Source organism: Rana temporaria, chromosome 1 (assembly GCF_905171775.1).
Source record: "Rana temporaria chromosome 1, aRanTem1.1, whole genome shotgun sequence".
NCBI lineage: Eukaryota > Metazoa > Chordata > Amphibia > Anura > Ranidae > Rana > Rana temporaria.
The window spans coordinates 228,842,246-228,861,169 of NC_053489.1; the positions used below are offsets into that span (position 1 = coordinate 228,842,246).

Below are 18,924 nucleotides of genomic sequence, written 5' to 3' on the forward strand. Positions count from 1 at the left end.
CAAAACTGAACTGCATATTCCAGATGAGGTCTTACTAATGATTTGTACAGGGGCAAAATGATATCTCTCTCGCTGGAGTCCATACCTCTCTTAATACAAGAAAGGACTTTGCTTGCTTTGGAAACCACAGCTTGGCATTGCATGCCATTATTGAGCTTATGATCAACTAAAACCCCCAGATCCTTCTCCACTACAGATCCCCTCAGTTGTACTCCCCCTAGTATGTATGATGCATGCATATTCTTAGCCCCCAATTGCATGACTTTACATTTATACACTTTAAACCTCATCTGCCACATATTTCCCCAATTATGACGGTCATTATGTCCTCAAGGTATAAACTTTATGTCAAATATCATTCCTGGTGATATAATAGTGTGAGTAATGTTCCAGGCTACAATTCTTTTTAGTTATATGGAATCATATAACTAAGCGCTCTAGCATGAATACTAGACATGTGCATTCGTTTTCGTCTGAATGCATTTTTGTCTGAATTTCGGGTATTTTCGTTATTGCTTTAACAAACGAAAACGAATGTGCAAAATCCAAAACCTGAAAGATCCGACATAAAAAAAGCTTTAATTTTGTTTTAGTTGCTACAACAGTTCGATACAGATAGGAGATTCGACATGAAGCTGAAAATAGCAATCTGTGTCTATCGAACCTGTGGTCGAATGTGCCTAACCTTATTTCTTTTAGTCCAAGATAATTCTACATAGTGTATTGGTGGGACTCTGTGCTATTTGAAAGATTACTGGTTTATGCCAGATTTTGGAGAGAAAGACACATTAATTGCACAGCTGTATCTTGGGCTTTTTAGTTCTGACCTGACATGGCTCAGGGCCCCACCCAACAGACAGGAAGTCTGTTCCTGGGAATCAGGTGGATTCCCAATCCCTCTGTGAGGAGTCAGAGGTGCTGCATGGGTGCAGCTAGAGCATGCAGGTCTGCAGGAGGCAGATGTCGTTTGATGATTGAGCAGCAAGACGCTTATCAGGAGAAAGCTAGGTTTGAGCTTATTCCTAGGAAACTGTTTGTTCTGAGGAACAGAACTTAGGCCTAGGCTAAAGGCCTGAAACAGCGGGATGGCAAGTATGGAAGCCAGGAGGCTAAACTGTTGGTTAGGCAAGATTCAGAAATACTGTTGTGTTTGTGAACTTCTGTGCTTTTAAATAAAAGTGGGCTACCAGGCCCTTAAAAACTCAGTTCTGGACTGGCGTACTCACTGGAAAACGCACCTACCGCTGGAGTCTGATCACCTCAATCTTACAATAGAGAGGAAAGATTCGACATACAGAGGAAAGATTAAACATAGAGAGAAAAGATTCAACATTATAGAGACAGTGTTGGGGTAGACCATTCGACATGAACGACAAAGATTTGATGAAGCAGCGAAAAACATACAAACGTCAAATCTGTCATTGAAGGCTTATGGTGTCTGTTGAAAGTTTTAAGAAGATTCGACAAGCAGCTAAACTGTACGACGCCACAATCATACATTTCCATACATATGCTTGGCCCATAGACTATAGAAGAATTCGAATGTTGGTTGAGTAGTAATAATAATGTATAAATATAATTATTACTAGTGTTATACAACATTAAAATTCTTCTATAGCTTGTAGGCAGAGCATTCGACCGGAAATGTACGATTGTAGCGTCATACAGTTTAGCTGCACCATAAGAACATTCGACAGAAACCATAAGCCTTCAATGACAGATTCGACCTTAATTAATTCGGATTTTCAGACGAATGTATTTTTTAATGAAACAAAACAAATAAAAACTAACTTCGGGAGTAACTAAATAAAAAACAATTTCGGACGAAAACGAAATTCCGAAACCAAATATTTCAGTGTGCACATGTCTAATGAATACGTCAAAGCTTTTTTGCTACCGTAATGTGCTAATTGAAATAATAACTCCCAAAGTTTATTTGGTTTTGTGGACTTTATTTCTGTACATGCATGGATGTACAGGCCAGGAAGCTGGGGAGCTGGGGAGCTGGAAGTAGGAAAAATTTTGATCAATCAAAAAAATTTAAGATTAATCGATAAATTAATAGTTAATTTCCACAGCCCTAATAAATTTACTTTTTTTGCTTACTTTAATATTGGAGATGTTCAAGTACAAAAGTTTGGCACCATTCCATGAGTGTGCGCAATTTTAAAGCATGACAAGCGTGACATAAGCATTGGGTATCTATTTACTTGGCAAAACATCTATCACATTAAAAAAAAACTTGGGCTAACTTTACTGTTTTGTTATTTTTTAATTCACAAAACTGTTTATTTTAAAAAAAAAAATGCGTTCGAAAAATTGTTGCAATGACCGCCATTTTATTCCCTATGGTGTCTGCTAAAAAATATATATAATCTTTGGGGGTTCTGAGTAATTTTCTAGCAAAATACTGATGATTTTTATAGGAGAGAAGTGCCAGAATATGCCCGGTATGGAAGTGGTTAAATTGCATAACCAAATTTTCTTAGAAAAATTTGGATTTGGCTCCATCTCCTTTCACCCATGAGACTCGATGTGGCTCCTTTAATGCAATGGGAGGTCTCACAAACCAAAAAGAAGCCTTGAAACCAACAGGTAGGGGATGGAACCAAGTACAACTTTGACAGAAGTTCACATGTTCACACAGTATGAATTTATCTGCTTATATTGCCAGATCTGGTGGTTTTGCCACTTGTTTTTTTACTGCCTATGCCCTGCTCCACCTCATGCTCAGTTTGAATTGCTGAGGTTTGTGACAAGTTTCTATTAATGAGAATATAACCTTGGTTGGAAATCATATGCTGTACAATTTCTTCAGGTTTACTACAGCAGATTTCCGAGAATGGTAATTCTGCTACACTGGTAATTTCATGTTTCCTCTGTAAAAAATATATGTTTGCTACAGAGTAATTATGGGAAAGTTACAACTGGGGATGTGAAAATGATATATTAGGCTTTATTCTGAAAACTCTATTAAATAAGAAATGTGTTGTCCAGTAGTCAAAAAAAGGCTCAAAGCTGCACAGCTAGATTGTCAGCTGGAATGTGATTGGAGGTAGGCACTTGTTATTTAAAGCACTTAGATTACATGTGAAGAACAATTGCTATTTTATAGTACTGTATTTACAAATACGACAAAAACTAGCTTTACTTTTTAAATTTCTATTGCTGAGCAGGCAGTAGCAGAAATCAGCATTTTCTGTTATGTAGTCATGTTTTCAGCTTCATATCAGAAAGCTGCGGAGAGCTGGCTAGTCCCACTATATTTGTACTACTGCATGGTACTAAAAATCCCCAAACTATTGGAATTGTTGGAAAGTTTCTCCAATTAGTGAACATAACAAATGTATACCAAGGTAATTTCCTGATGGCAAATTCTCTTGAGACATAAGACGGGTTGCTGTACATCCTGTAAAGCAGTCTGCTAAGGGCCTGTATCATATTAGGCTCCCAGTGACTAGCACAGACCTTGTGTAATTGGTAATATAGTGAAGACCAAGACACACTAGTAACTACAGGGGTAAATAACAGAAGCAGGGATCTGTCCTGGGTTGGCATACAGTATATTGAAAAAGTTAAAGCAATACGTTTTCAAATAATGATATGGAAATTAAGATATTCTCATACAAAATTAAATCTTTCCACTTCTTTTGTTGTTTCCAGAATGTAAATAAAGTGCACGTTAAACCATCATATTTTTGTTTTTTTTTAGACAAAAACTCACCCACACTCTACTGCATGATTGTAGAATGATGAGCTGAATAACGGTGCTCAGGCTTGTTGTGTCCCATAAACATTAAAATAGCAAGAAATTCCGTCAACTAACATGTTTCGGCCGGATCCTTCCTCATAGGCTATGAGGAAGGCTCTGGCCGAAACATGTTAGCACTTTAGATGTTGCACTGATGTTAGTGCTCAATAAATATTTAAGAAGAAGCAATGGAGTTGCTGGCATTTCTTGCTATAGTTTTTCTTTAGTTTGGGAGGCGTGGGAAAGGATTAAATCTTGGCTGGCTCAGGAGATTCAACTCTGGTTTTATCTGTGATTATCTCTAGCGGCTGCTATAGTCAATAGCAGTAATTACTCTCTTCTCCTGGTGGTGATGGCTTCCCCCACCCCTCTCACTGGGATAAAACAATGGCCGGCAGGAGGAAACAGCAAAAACAAGCAAATTTCTTTCCGGCAAACCAGTGGTTGCAGGAAAGCAATTTGCTCCATGTATGGCTGGCCTTAGAAGTCTTTTCAGGGTTTACTGCTATCCATGGCTCTCATAGAGAGATCTCTCTTCACTTTCATTCCTGCTGATAATGTTTTACAAGACAGGAAGTGAGGGAGCTGTCTTATTTTATGATAGCAGGAACATGAAACAAACAAAAATTATCCTAATTTTGCTGCAAAAATGTAAATACACTTTAAACACATTATACCCGTATGTAAGCAAAAGACATCTTGTCAAGCCCCATACCCATACCATGATGAATTGATATGTCAAAAATAATTGGTTAAACCAAAAGTACTTTGATTTACTCCTACGTTATACCTTTATCCCGGTTTAGAGGATGGTTAAAAATGTTATTGTATGATAACACATATGGTAGTTAAATAATCTTTTTTAATATAGAAGTCAGTACATTCTACCTAAAAAAGGGACAATCAGGGAGGAAAGAAGGAATGATATCGGATTCCAAAAGATAGACAGTTATTTCAAATGTTGGGATTTAGGGTCTGCTGTGCATCATTGCTTGCATAAATATTATCTGCATGGAAGATTCATGAGAAGTAGGCTTTAATGTAAGACGCTATCATACTTGAGAAAGTCAGGCTATGTGCTGTGGTTGTACTTTTTTGATTTTTTTGTGTGGAACTTTGTTTTTAGCTTGATGTTATGTTCTGATTTGGAGTAATACATCTTTTAAACGAACTGCACCATGAAGCCTTTCTCTTTCTGCCCCTATTAACAATACCGGTATGGTGAGCAAGTTTGGATATCCATTTGATGTATAAAATCCATTTGATGTATAAAATCCATTGAAAAAAGAGTTTTGCATAGCTTGGACGGGATATCTGCACCTTCATTGGAAACTTCAGATGCTGATCCCTATGTGGCTGATGGTGTTCTGACATGCCTATTTGATCTCTATTATATGAGATCCAACAGATTTGGTAAGCGGCAGTAAATGCCTTATTTTCTTTGCTGAACAGAAAATTTTACCTGCAGACAAGTTGTCATTCTGTTGTAATTGTGGATACCGGGAATTGTGAAGCTACTCCAATAATTTTTTGAAGCCATAATTGCTTGTTTAGGACATTGTATCTATTTTTCTAGATATTCTCTCATTTAAGGTTTTTCACTCATTAACACATTTTCACCTCATTTATGTGGTAGCGCACTATTTTTGTTTTACACTTTTATGGACTAAATATTTAAGGTTTTTTAGTTGCTGCACCACTTCACTTATGTTTGTTTTTTCATATCATCTTGATCATCATTAATTTGTAACACATTTGTTCACTTGTTCATTTATTTATTTAGTTTTATAGGGTTTAGCACAGATTTTTTTCCTTTTACACTTACATGTAATGCACTTACAAAAGTCTACTTTCAAAGAGCACAACTCAATACTTAGGAAAGCCAAAGGCATTTTAGTGCTGTGCAGTGCTGTGGTCTCATGAAATAAAAATGTTGTCAAAGGTATTTGAAGAACACAACCCCTTGTCACCATTTAAGCACAAAGGATCTATTACAGTTTGTGTTTGAGTGGCAGCTAGTGACATGAAATATTTCAAGGGAAGGAAAGGATATCAGAAAGAGTTGATTCAACCTCATATCAACAAATCCTGGAGGCTGGAGTATGTGAACAAATGAAAAGAGAAAATAGACAACTCAGTCAGGATATACCCTTTTAGATTTTCAAATGAAAATTTGTAGGAAAATCCATACGAACGTTAAATGGCTTGATGAATGTCTTTCAAAAGTAGTTCAAAGAATTGTTTGTTTTTATATTCCATTATAGAGCAAATTTACTTTCTCGAACAAAAAGCACATACAAAGATTTATTTACCAAAACTGGAGAGTGCAAATTCTGGTGCAGCTGTGCATAGTAGCCAATCATCTTCTAACAGCTCGTTCAATTAATCTTTGACAATAAAACCTGGAAGCTGATTGGTTTCTATGCAGAGCTGCACCAGATTTTGCACTCTCCAGTTTTAGCAAATCAACCCCACACTGTTAGAAATTCATTGGCTTGAGAAAACGTTTTCATTTGGCGTCTTCTTTAACTGCTTGCCGACCAGTCGCCGCAGTTTTACCGCGGCAGGTCGCCTCTGCTGGGAGAGAGCATGTAGATCTACGTCATCTCTCCCAGCAGCCAATAGGGGCGTGCTCCTCACTCCCGCGTGCGTGCACAAAGGTTGCGGTCACCGCCGGGCACCCGCGATCGCTTGTTACAGAGCGAGAACTGGGAGCAGCAATATGGTTCGTGGCTTAAGTGGTTACATTTTCTCATCACTGTCTCATTACTGTCAAAAACAAACATTGATTTGACCCTGCTCCCGCTAATTATTAGAAAATCAAACAAACTTTCTTAAAAAGATTTCTAAAAATCTACTAGTGTATAGACATCAGTTAAAAAAACTGATGAACTAAAAAAAAATCACTAATGGTTTTATTTAAAAAAAAAGAATATTGCGGAGCTATTTGTCTGGTAAAACTAAACATGCAGGAAAATAAATAAATATAAAATGCCTCATATAGTACAGTGCAGTGATAAATACCTCACAATAACAAATATATATATACTGCAGCTGCAGGTGCTGTTCATTTCTTCTGATCATCCTTGAGATGGTTCTACACCTTCATTTGAGTCCAGCTGTGTTTGATTATACTGATTGGACTTGATTAGGAAAGCCACACACCTGTCTATATAAGACCATACAGCTCACAGTGCATGTCAGAGCAAATGAGAATCATGAGGTCAAAGGAACTGCCCGAAGAGCTCAGAGACAGAATTGTGCCAATGCACAGATTTGGCCAAGGTTACAAAAAAATCTGCTGCACTTATGGTTCCTAAGAGCACAGTGGCCTCCATAATCCTTAAATGGAAGATGTTTGGGATGACCAGAACCCTTACTAGAGCTGGCCGTCTGGCCAAACTGACCTATCGGGGGAGAAGCGCCTTGGTGAGAGAGGTAAAGAAGAACCCAAAAGATCACTGTGGTTGAGCTCCAGAGATGCAGTCGGGAGAAAGTTGTAGAGAGTCAACCATCACTGCAGCCCTCCACCAGTCGGGGCTTTATGGCAAAGTGGCCCGACGGAAGCCTCTCCTCAGTGCAAGACACATGAAAGCCTGCATGGAGTTTGCTAAAAAACACCCGAAGGACTCCAAGATGGTGAGAAATAAGATTCTTTGGTCTGATAAGACCAAGATAAAACTTTTTGGCCTTAATTCTAAGCAGTATGTGTGGAGAAAACCAGGCACTGCTCATCACCTGTCCAATACAGTCCCAACAGTGAATCATGGTGGTGGCAGCATCATGCTGTGGGGGTGTTTTTCAGCTGCAGGGACAGGATTGCAATTGAGGGAAGGATGAAGTACAGGGATATCCGGGGCAAAAACCTTCTCCAGGGTGCTCAGGACTTCAGACTGGGCCGAAGGTTTACCTTCCAACAAGACAATGACCCTAAGTACACAACTAAAATAACGAAGGAGTGGCTTCACAACAACTCCGTGACTGTTCTTGAATGGCCCAGCCAGAGCCCTGACTTAAACCCAATTGAGCATCTCTGGAGAGACCTAAAAATGGCTGTCCACCAACATTTACCATCCAACCTGACAGAACTGGAGAGGATCTGCAAGGGGGAATGGCAGAGGATCCCCAAATCCAGGTGTGAAAAACGTGTTGCATCTTTCCCAAAAAGACTCATGGCTGTATTAGATCAAAATGGTGCTTCTACTAAATACTGAGCAAAGGGTCTGAATACTTAGGACCATGTGATATTTCAGTTTTTCTTTTTTAATAAATCTGCAAAAATGTCAACAATTCTGTGTTTTTTGTCAATATGGGGTGCTGTGTGTATATTAATGAGGAAAAAATGTACTTAAATGATTTTAGCAAATGGCTGCAATATAACAAAGAGTGAAAAATTTAAGGGGGTCTAAATACTTTCCGTAACCCACTGTATATAATTACAATCAATACGTAAAAACAAAGAATATTTACCTTTACTTGATAATTTTCTAAAGTACATTAGTCAAAAAAAAATGAAAACATATAGATCCCTTTATTCACTTTACATTATGCACTGTAAACAACCCCAAGCAGGCAGAATTTCAACTAGAGGGAGGACTTCTATGTTATGTTTTAAAAAGTACAATTTATTAGCCTATATGGAGTTCAAAGACTTCAAATAAACAAGGAAAGAGTAAAAATATAGTGATAGACAATATCCCCACACAGAAAGGAAACTTTGTCATAAATGTTGCTGAGTTATTTTACAGCTGATTGCTTCCTTTCTTTTCTGTTGTGTATGCATTTGTCAATTGTCTGCGGAAAAACACAGTTTTATTCACTTTCCATAACTTAAACATGAAGCCTTTATATCTGTCCTAAGAAGGATTTGAGTACACGGAATGGTACAATTTTCTCTTCTGACAAAAATCAATTTATGTAACATTTTGATTCACAGTTGAGCTCGATACAATTCACTGAAAGCTGTCATCAAAAACAAAGGGTTGTTATATTGCGAGAAATGAAATACAATTTCATTGCTTTGTTTTTTTATGATGTCACATACATGCAGCATAAGTGTTTACAAAAATTCTCAGAATAAAGTATATTTTTCTTTTGCACAGTTGAATAAAATATTGACTTTTTTCTTATGAAACGGAAATGGAACTACTCAGCTGACATATCATTCTTTGGGCTTTATGTATCAATATGTTCCTAATAAGAACTTGACTGCAGTTGCAATTTGAAGCATCTATACATTTTACTTGTGACAGAGCTACTTCTATCATGGTGTTGATTTTGTTTCAACCAGTGTCCTCATAGAGTGGCTTATAATGAGGTTCTTGGGGGAAATTATATATAGTGATATTGACATTTTTCTGGTGGAATGATTCTTTTAAAATGTCCTGTATTCAATAATGAAAGCATTTTGATGATTTTGTTGACAGTTCTGAAATGTATGACACATTTGTGTTGTTTTTATGTGTACTGGTTTAACCATTTCAGCCCCGGTAGATTTTACCCCCTTCCTGACCAGAGCACTTTTTACAATTTGGCACTGCGTCGCTTTAACTGACAATTGCGTGGTCATTCAATGCTGTACCCAAATGAAATTTGTGTAATTTTTTTTCCACAAATAGAGCTTTCTTTTGATGGTATTTGATCACCTCTGCGGTTTTTCTTTTTTGCGCTATGACTAAATAAAGAGTGACAATTTTGAAAAAAAATTACAATACTTTTTGCTATAATAATTATCCTCAAAAATGTTTTTAAAAAACAAATGTCTTCATCAGATTAGGCCAATATGTATTCTTCTACATATTTTTGGTAGAAAAAAAATCGCAATAAGCGTATATTGATTGGTTTGCCCAAAAGTTATAGCGTACTATAGGAAAGATTTATGGCATTTTTATGATGTTTTTATTATTATTATTTTTTTTTACCAGTAATGGCAGTGATCTGCGAATTTTAGTGGTACTGCAAAATTGTGACGGACAGATCGGACACTTTTGACACATTTTTGTGAGCATTGACATTTACACAGTAATCAGTGCTATAAATATGCACTGATTACTGTGTAAATGTCACTGGTAGGGCAGGGGTTAACACTAGGGGCGATCAAGGGGTTAAATGTGTGTTCCCTAGATGTGTTCTAACTGTATGGGGATAGGACTGACTGGAGGAGGAGACATATCGTTGTTCCCACTTAGTAGGAACAAACAAAATTTCTCCTCTCCCCTGACAAAACAGGGATTTGTGTGTTTACTCACACAAATCCCCATGCTGGCTCTTGTGCATGGGATCGTGCGTGGCCAGCAGCAATCGCGTCCACTGGCCATGCTCATGGAGTATCCGGCATTGTGCAACAGTATTGTGACATTGCGGCCAACAGATCGGACACTTTTGACACATTTTTGGGACCACTGACATTTATAGAGTGATCAGTGCTATAAATATGCACTGATTACTGTAAACATGTCACTGGCAGGGAAGGAGTTAAGACTAGGGGGTGATCAAGGGGTTAACTATGTGTTCCCTCACTGTGTTCTAACTGTGTGGGGATGGGACTAACTAGGAAAGATTACAGACAAAAAATTTGAAATAGGAGTTTTCTCAGTTGTGTAGGTATATATTTTGAAATCCCTCGTGGTATTATAGAAGATTAGAAGATCTGGTCCTGATTTTAAATTCTCCATTGGAGAAATCACAAAACTGCCAACAAAAAAACATTTGTAGATAATGGACACAGTTAGATCAGATTCCAGGGTTTGGACCTTTAAGGACCTTTAAGGACCTTTAACATGTTAAACATGTTAAAAAGAAATGGTGAAAAGGTTCTGTGACAGTAAAAACTATTTGAAATATACCAAATGTACTGGATTCAGTTATTTCACCTCAAGGGTTTAAACACAGACTTTGCTATTCACCTATTTTCATAAATGATTAATTTATTACTAATATACATGCTTTCTTTCATCTCTTCTAGTGGGGATTTACATCTGCACGTGGCTGCTGTGAATGTTCTCATTTTCAATGTTGAGTTGTTCGGTGTATCCATTTCCAAATTTAGCTTGTGGTCAAGTGTAGCAAAACATTGCACTTTTGATATAAGTTTTCATTTGATTTGTTGCCAGATGTTATGCCACCTAAAAACAATCATATGTAACACAGCTTGATATAGGTCATGGAATATGGCCAAAAGCTTGTAATATATAACCCTGATGAACAAAAAAGTGTGCCCTGCAGTGAGCTTTGTTGATCTCTCTAACTTTGTGTGCGTGTGTGTGTATCTATATCTATATATATATATATATATCTATATATATATATATATATATATATATATATATATATATATATATATATATATATATATATATATATATATATATATATATATATATATATATATATATATATATATATATATATATATATATATATATATATTTATATATAGATATACAGTTTATCTATCTATCTATCTATCTATCCTGTATACTATTGTGCAAAAGTTTTAGGCAGGTGTGAAAAAATGCTGTAACTTTAGAATGCGTTCAGAATAATTTATTTTTATCAATTAAAAAAATTGGAAAGTAAGTGAACAGAAGAACAATCCAAATCAAATCACTTTTTGGTGTGGCCATCCTTTGCCAGCAAAACAGCATACATTATTCTAGGTACACTTGTAAGCACTTTTTGAAAAAACTCAGCAGGAAGGTTGTTCCAAAACTAGCCACAGATCATCTGTGAATGTAGGCAGCCTCTCTTCATGTAATTCCAGACAGACTCAATGATGTTGAGGTCAGGGCTCTGTGGAGGCCAAACCATTCCTTCCAGGACTCATTGTTTCTTTACATTGAAGATAATTCTTAATTAAATTGATGGTATGACATGATGGATAAGTATCTGCCTGTTTTTCTTAGCAATGAGGACACCACTGATTCTGACCAAAACTCCAACTTCAAATGCAGCCTCAAACTTGCTAGGAACCTCCATTACGCTTCACTGTTGCCTGCAGACACTCATTATTGTACAATTTTCCAGCCCTTAGGCAGACAAGCTACCTTTTGCTGCAAGCTGAATAATTAAAATGTTGACTCTAGTCCAGAGCACCTCCTTTCATTTTTCTGCGCCCCAGTTCCTATGTTTTCATGCATAGTTGTGTCGCTTAGCCTTGTTTTCACATTGGTATGGCCTTTTGGTCACAATTCTTCCATAAAGACTACTTCTGGCCAGACTTCTCCAGATAGTAGATTGGTGTACCTGAGTCCCACTGTTTCTACCAGTTCTGTGTTGATAGCACTACTGGACATCTTCCGATGTTGACTGGAAGTGAGCATGATATGCCTTTCATCTGAGGCATTAAGTTTCCTTGGCTTACCACTGTGTCTACGGTCCTCAATGTTGCTAATTTATTTGTGCTTCTTCAAAAGAGCTTGAACAGCACATCATGAAACCCCAGTCTGCTTTGAAACATTTACCTGGGAGAGACCTTGCTGATGTAGTATAACTACCCTGTGTCTTGTTGCTGTGCTCACTTATGCCATGGTGTATGAACTGTGACATGAAACGGCCTTCCACAACCTCACCTTAGTAGCAGAGATTTGCTGTTTCTCATCTAGTTTTAAGCCTCCTACACAGCTGTTTCTGTTTAAGTTAATGTCTGTGTTTCAACCTACATATGATCATTGATGATGATCATTAGCACCTTCTTGGTATAATTGGTTAATTATACACCTAACTCTAATCCTACAAAATCCCTGACTTTGTAGAAAGTGTGCAAGTGTAAAAATGGATGCTGGTTTGAAACCAAAGGGTAGTTGCAGCAATTGCACCAGTTGTGTATATATATATATATATATATATATATATATATATATATATATATATATATACACACACATATACATGTGTACAGTATGAATGCACAGACATTACCATAGGCTGGGCAGCATGAAGTCCTGCTTCATGCTGCCCAGTCCTGCAAATGCCCCCATATTCAAAAATGTTCTCAAAGAAACAAGGCAGCCATAAGTGAATACTCCTAGTGGGAACAAGAGATTAGTTTTCTCCTCATTTACATATTACCCTTTTCAGTATCTCACTTGGTAAATCTTTGTTGTGATTGCATAAGGGGCAATTTAGAAATATTACATTTTATATATATTGTTATCTTCAATTTTCAGAACCCCTTTTGAAAATCAGTAACTCTCCATCTCTCTCTATAACCACATTACAAGCTGACCATTTTATTCCTTGCTTTAATTAAATGTTTCACATTTATTGATTACAAAATGTCATAAACTTGTATACCGAATTATATTAAATTCTACAGCCGAATCAGTGCTGTGAAAGAATATTGTATCATGTCTTTACTTAAGGAAGCACACAGTAAATAATGACTTAATGGCTCCCAAGAAAACCATGTATTTGGAAAAGGAAAACCTTTTTAAAATGTTCACTTATGAAACACAAGAATTTATACAGCAGATAATCATCATCATATTAAATGACTGCTGTACCAGAAAGTATAACACTTTCTTTTAAAGACAGTCTCTATAAAACCTATAAAAGTGATCAAGTAAACATGCACAGTCGAAAAATGTTATAAAACTATCTTAAAGTGTTACTAAACCCAGGACCCTGCATTCTCTTTATCCGGTCTCCCATAGTACACAGAACATGAAAATGCAATCGTTTTAGTAAATTTAAACTACTAAATACCCTTTCTCATCAGCAGTTAGAGCAGTCTTGTGACTTCTACCAGTGTCTTCTTAAAAGCTTGTAAGAAGAGTTTTCATTCTCCTCTAATTGTCCTATGCAGTACCCCTGACTCTCTGTCTGGACAGTGCTGATTGGCCCTGTGCTAATCACATGCACTCTCCTGAGAAAAATAAAACTCTATAGCAAAACACACCAAACTGAGCATTTTCTGCTTGCAGACAAGGCTCTGTTCCATCAGGAGATGGGTTTGGGACTGTAGAAGTAGGGGGATCAGAGAGGCCAGGATTAAACAGCCGTTTAACACAATGCAGAGGATTAACCCCTTTGTTTCCACAGTGAGTATAACAAGCATGCTTTACTGCATATACAGACTGATTTTATGGTTGTGGGTTTAGTAACACTTTACGCGTGACAAAGGTGAAAGGTGTAAAGCATAATCAGGTAGCAAATACCTTTACAAGCATGATATGCTATGGCAGTGCCACCTGAAGCCTTCTACCACACCCTTGCTTGTGAAGAATAGGCATTAGGGGTGTTGAATATAATCGATGCATCGATGCATCGCGATTCGGGGCCCCCCGATTCGGCATCGATGCATGTGACCCCGGGAGATCGCTCCGAGCAGGTCTTTTAAAATGTTTTTTTTTAAATAAATGCGCGTTGTAATCCATTAAGTGGCAATCGCTGTGTGTGCTTTTTTTAAATGTATGCAGATTCATACCTCATAGCTCCGTGTGTAGTAACTGTAAATGCGATCATGTGACTCCATGGTCCGGCCCGCCTCTCTCTTCCTCTGTCCTCTCACATCCCTCGTCTCAAAGTCTCTTCTGATGTCAGTCCCGCCCGCCTCTCTTGTGATCTGTTACTTTAGCTATAGACGATGGGCGGGGCTGAGAATGTACATCAGGAGAGAGAGGCAGGTCCGAGCATGGAGTCACATGAGGGGAATAGAATACAGTATACAGTTATATATACACACGGAGACATGAGGTATGATTCTGCATATGTTTTAAAAAGCACATTACAGCAGTGGCTATAACAGCATTTATTATCACAGGTATTTTATCAGCAGTCTGACTCTTCAATGTGCTCTGGCTGTGCTGACATTTCTACATTTCTTTGCTTTGCACATTCCACTGTGTTAACTCCTAGTGTGCTGGAATGTGCAAAGAGTCAGAGAAATTTCAGCAGACAGTGCAGTGCAGTGAAACTCACGGGGCTGTCAATTGTGGAATCTAATCCCTGAGTCCTGCCCCCCCCCCAGCAGCCATGTGTGTATTCCTGTGCACTTTTTAAAGGGGAGCTTCACCCTATTTACACCCTTTAAAAATGCACAGATGACAATGAACCCTCAATAAAAAATATCAGCAAGGACTTGGAAATGTGTCAATTGTAATAGAAAATAAATAACACGGTAGTCCTCGCTGTACTGATATTTTTATTGAGGGTTCATTGTCATCTGTGCATTTTTAAAGGGCGTATTGATGACAATGTCAGCACATAAAAACACACTGAAAATGCACAGGCAAAATCATGTATTTTCCTCATTGTTCCCTCCAATCATCCTCTGTGCGCAGAACAGCATGTAAGTACAGAGGAGGAGGGGGTGCTGTTATCCGGGGACACAGGGGGGGTACGGGCATGTAGTGGAATCTGATGTGTCACCTGTGATAAGTCATTGTCACTGCAGGGACTGGGCTGTATGGAGGAGAAATATAGGCCATCTCCTGTAGCATGTCTGCAGTCTCTGATCATCTCCTGTACTATGTCTGCAGTCTCTGATCATCTACTGTACTGTCTGCAGTCTCTGATCATCTCCCTGTACTATGTCTGCAGTCTATGATCATCTCATGTACTATGTCCGCAGTCTCTGATCATCTCCTGTACTATGTCTGCAGTCTCTGATCATCTCCTGTAGCATGTCTGCAGTCTCTGATCATCTCCTTTAGTATTTTGGGGGGAGAGCCATGCGCACTTGCGCTGCAATCGTGATGCATCGCCGAATCGAATCGAATCGTGGACTTGATAATCGTAATCACATCGAATCGTGAGACCGGTAAAGATGCGCAGCCCTAATAGGCATACCCCTCTGTTCAAATCACACAGTGATATGCCAGCTACCTTAGTAACTAATTAGAAGGCATGACCTTTGCCAGGCTATGAAAAGTGAATCAACTCAAAACTCCACAGCATGCCCTCTTGGGGAAGCTGGTGGAGGGGATTCCGGGATATGTGAGGTGCCTAATCGCATTCATATTTACATGAGCAAGGATATCCATCGCACGATCCTGGAGATCACCTAAGATTCCCTTTGAACTTTTAAAGGCAAAGTTATCTTGGATCATGATCAATGGACGTCTGGTGGCTATCCTTCGGTAAAGCAGGCCTACTTCGAGAAAACATGGAATCCCTTTCATACCTTTTCCTAGTCTTTTCTCACCTTTCTCTCCACTGGATTATCCATTTACATTTACTATTCTCCTCGCTTTAATTCTTTCTTCTCTTCTCCATAAGCTGGTTACATTTCTAAGCCATTGTTGGTCCAGTGTGACCTTGGCACTAGCTAAAACATTGATAGACTTGCAAAAGTCCATGAAATTGATCAGGTTACTGTTACTTACCTGATTTCAGTTTAACAAATATTGTTCTGTCATTATCTTTTTATTGGTTACTCATTCCTTTGGTGACAGCGCATATGCGCCTCATGTAAAATGTTTAGTTTATATGTCACCAATGGCTCCACTACCTGACTAATGAACCGCACGATACGCATAGGTTTGAGAATAAGGGCTAGTTTACACTTGTTTCAAAACATGGCTTTGGACACACTTTGTAAAAGCTCTCTGAACGCCAGTTAAACCCCCTGTCACTAAATAAAATGGTTAGCTTACAGTTCTGTTTACACCTTGCTTTTGCTTGGTGCTTTGATAAGGCTTCGGTAGTGCTTCGATGAAGCTTTGATGGGGCTTCACTGGGGCTTCGGTAAAGCTTTGTGGGGCTTTGATGAGGCTTCAGTGGGGCTTCAGCGGGTCTTCTAGTGAGCTTTGCCATAGACTTCTATTGAGGCTTTGAAGACACTTTGAAGCACCACTGAAGCTACAAGGGGTATCATTTTTGAAGCAAAGTGGAAGGAAAGCAAAGAAAAAGCAGGTGTAAACAGGACTGTAAGCTAATTATTTTATATAGTGACGGAGCTTTGACCAGCATTCAGAGGGCTTTAACAAAGCCTTTCCAAAGCCTTCTTTGAAGCAAGTGTAAACTAGCCGTTAATGTGGGAATATGGCACTTTTCCATATAGAAAACTGCCACAGATTCCCACCAGGTGTGACCTGTCATATGAGATGTCAACGGTCAGTAGATAGTTTACTATCCCACTCTCTGCCCATACAGAGATTTTACTACACAAGCAGAGTGCACAAGGTTAATGACTCTCCTTCTCCCACTCTGAGCCGAGCAGGGGAGGTAGAGACAACAGAAAGATTGGAGCATGCAGCTTAAGCTCTCCTGTTCTCTGTACTGCCTCTGGGCTACCTGTGACATGACACTGATCGCTGTTCCCTGATGACAGGGAGCAGACGATCAGTGTCCTGTCACTAGGCAGAACAGGGAGATGTTTTGTTTACAACGGCATCACCCTATTCTGCCACTCCGTGACATGATCACGGGACACTGGTGGACATCGAGTCCGCAGGTCCCGTGGGCACAGTCATGGAGCTTGTGGCAGGGGGCGCGTGCACGGCGGGAAAAATAAAAGTGACGTATATATACGTTACTTTGCGCAGCCGTGCCATTCTGTTGGCAAGCAGATAAGGGGAAAGTACTGATTTATATGTATTTGAACCACAAGCTGCAGCTTCTATTTATGGTGCCCCCAAAGGCTGTTTGAAGAATACTATATGTGAGAGTTCATCTGCGGTGCACCAGTTTTGTAAAATTAATAATGTTAGTGTAATTTTAATGGTTGTTTTTAATAAAGCAATATATTTAATGGAAAGCACTATGATGGTTATGTGTTCTATTGCATTTGAGCATCTGGCTCTATGGGAGATGTACATGTGACCAGCGAGGACTCTAAGGTTACAGAATCTGTGATTGATGGTGATATTGCTTAAGGGGCAGGTGCATTTGACTTATTAACCGAATGTCAAATGTGGGGGTCGAGCCGCTAAAGGTGGTGGTGTACTCATCGAACAGATAAAATATCAAGAAATTGAGGATGTTCACTGAATAATATAACATTTATTTTTTTCAATTTAATATTTATTTCCATTTATGCATTTTATTATTTATTTCATTTATTTTCTGTATATTGTTTATTGCACTTTATATTGGAGTATCATAGTGGATTATTACTTAAAGTGCAGTCCTTAAAGTTAGTGGTACACTTATTAAGATTTGGGCAGCAGCACTTAATGTCTTTTGCACTTGTTTGCATATTTTGAGATTTTAAGGAACCTTTCTACAAAATCATACACAGGACATTTACACAGTATATACAAATCATGCAGACCTTGGTACACAGTGGGAAAGGGAAAGAAAATCTCCTTGGCAAATTTTCAGTGACAAAATCAACATCATTATAGTTCATTGTTCCATCAGCCATGCTGTAGCAGGCTGTCATGCAAGATTACCTCGATAATATGTACCGGATAAGACATTTCTAACACCAAAATGGTGAGGAACTACTACATAAAAAAACCATCTGCTATTCCCTTGAGAAAAGATCACATTCGTGGAAGTACACCATTTTATAACAATAGTATGATTATGTTATTATCATAATAACTTCAAAACAGCAGACGTGTGAACATAAAATCTTCCTTTATACGGACTGGGTGCCAATAAATCTGCCATCAAAAAGTAAGCACTGCCTGGTGAGATAATAAATGAATATGAAACTATGCTCTACTCTCCCAGCTGTTCTTTATATGGAAAGTTGTATTGCAATGTTTAGTGATACAAGTTTGACTTCTTATCATAGCCAAGTAATAATAAAAGGTGCCCAGGACACTAAAGGGCAGAATCAAAGGCTGCTTGTCATTTATCTAGCAGGCTCCTTCACGAAAACAATGTAGTGCAAATACAGAATAAAAGGAATTGATCTCCAGGTGGATGTAAAAGAAACACATGAAAATACAAAATAATAATAAAAGTCATACTTAGGCCTCGTACAGACGAGTGGATCTGTCCGATGAAAACGGTCCGCGGACCGTTTTCATCGGACATGTCCGCTGGGATCATTTGGTCTGATGGCTGTACACACCATCAGACCGAATTTCCCGCGGACAGATGATGCAGTGATGGCGCGGTCACGACGCGGTGACGTGGCGGCGACAATGATGAGGCGACATGCGCAAACCCAGAAGTTCAATGCTTCCACGCATGCGTCGAATCACTTCGACATCATGCGCGGGTTCTCGGGGCAGCGGACATGTCCGATGAGTCATACTGACCATCGGACATGTCCG

General features: G+C 38.6%; 1 protein-coding gene across 1 annotated transcript in view; it reads right to left on the reverse strand.

Moving 5' to 3' along the window:
- Nucleotides 1–18,924, reverse strand: part of SEZ6L (seizure related 6 homolog like) — a 559,496-nt gene that overhangs the window by 154,253 nt on the left and 386,319 nt on the right. The window lies entirely within an intron of this gene.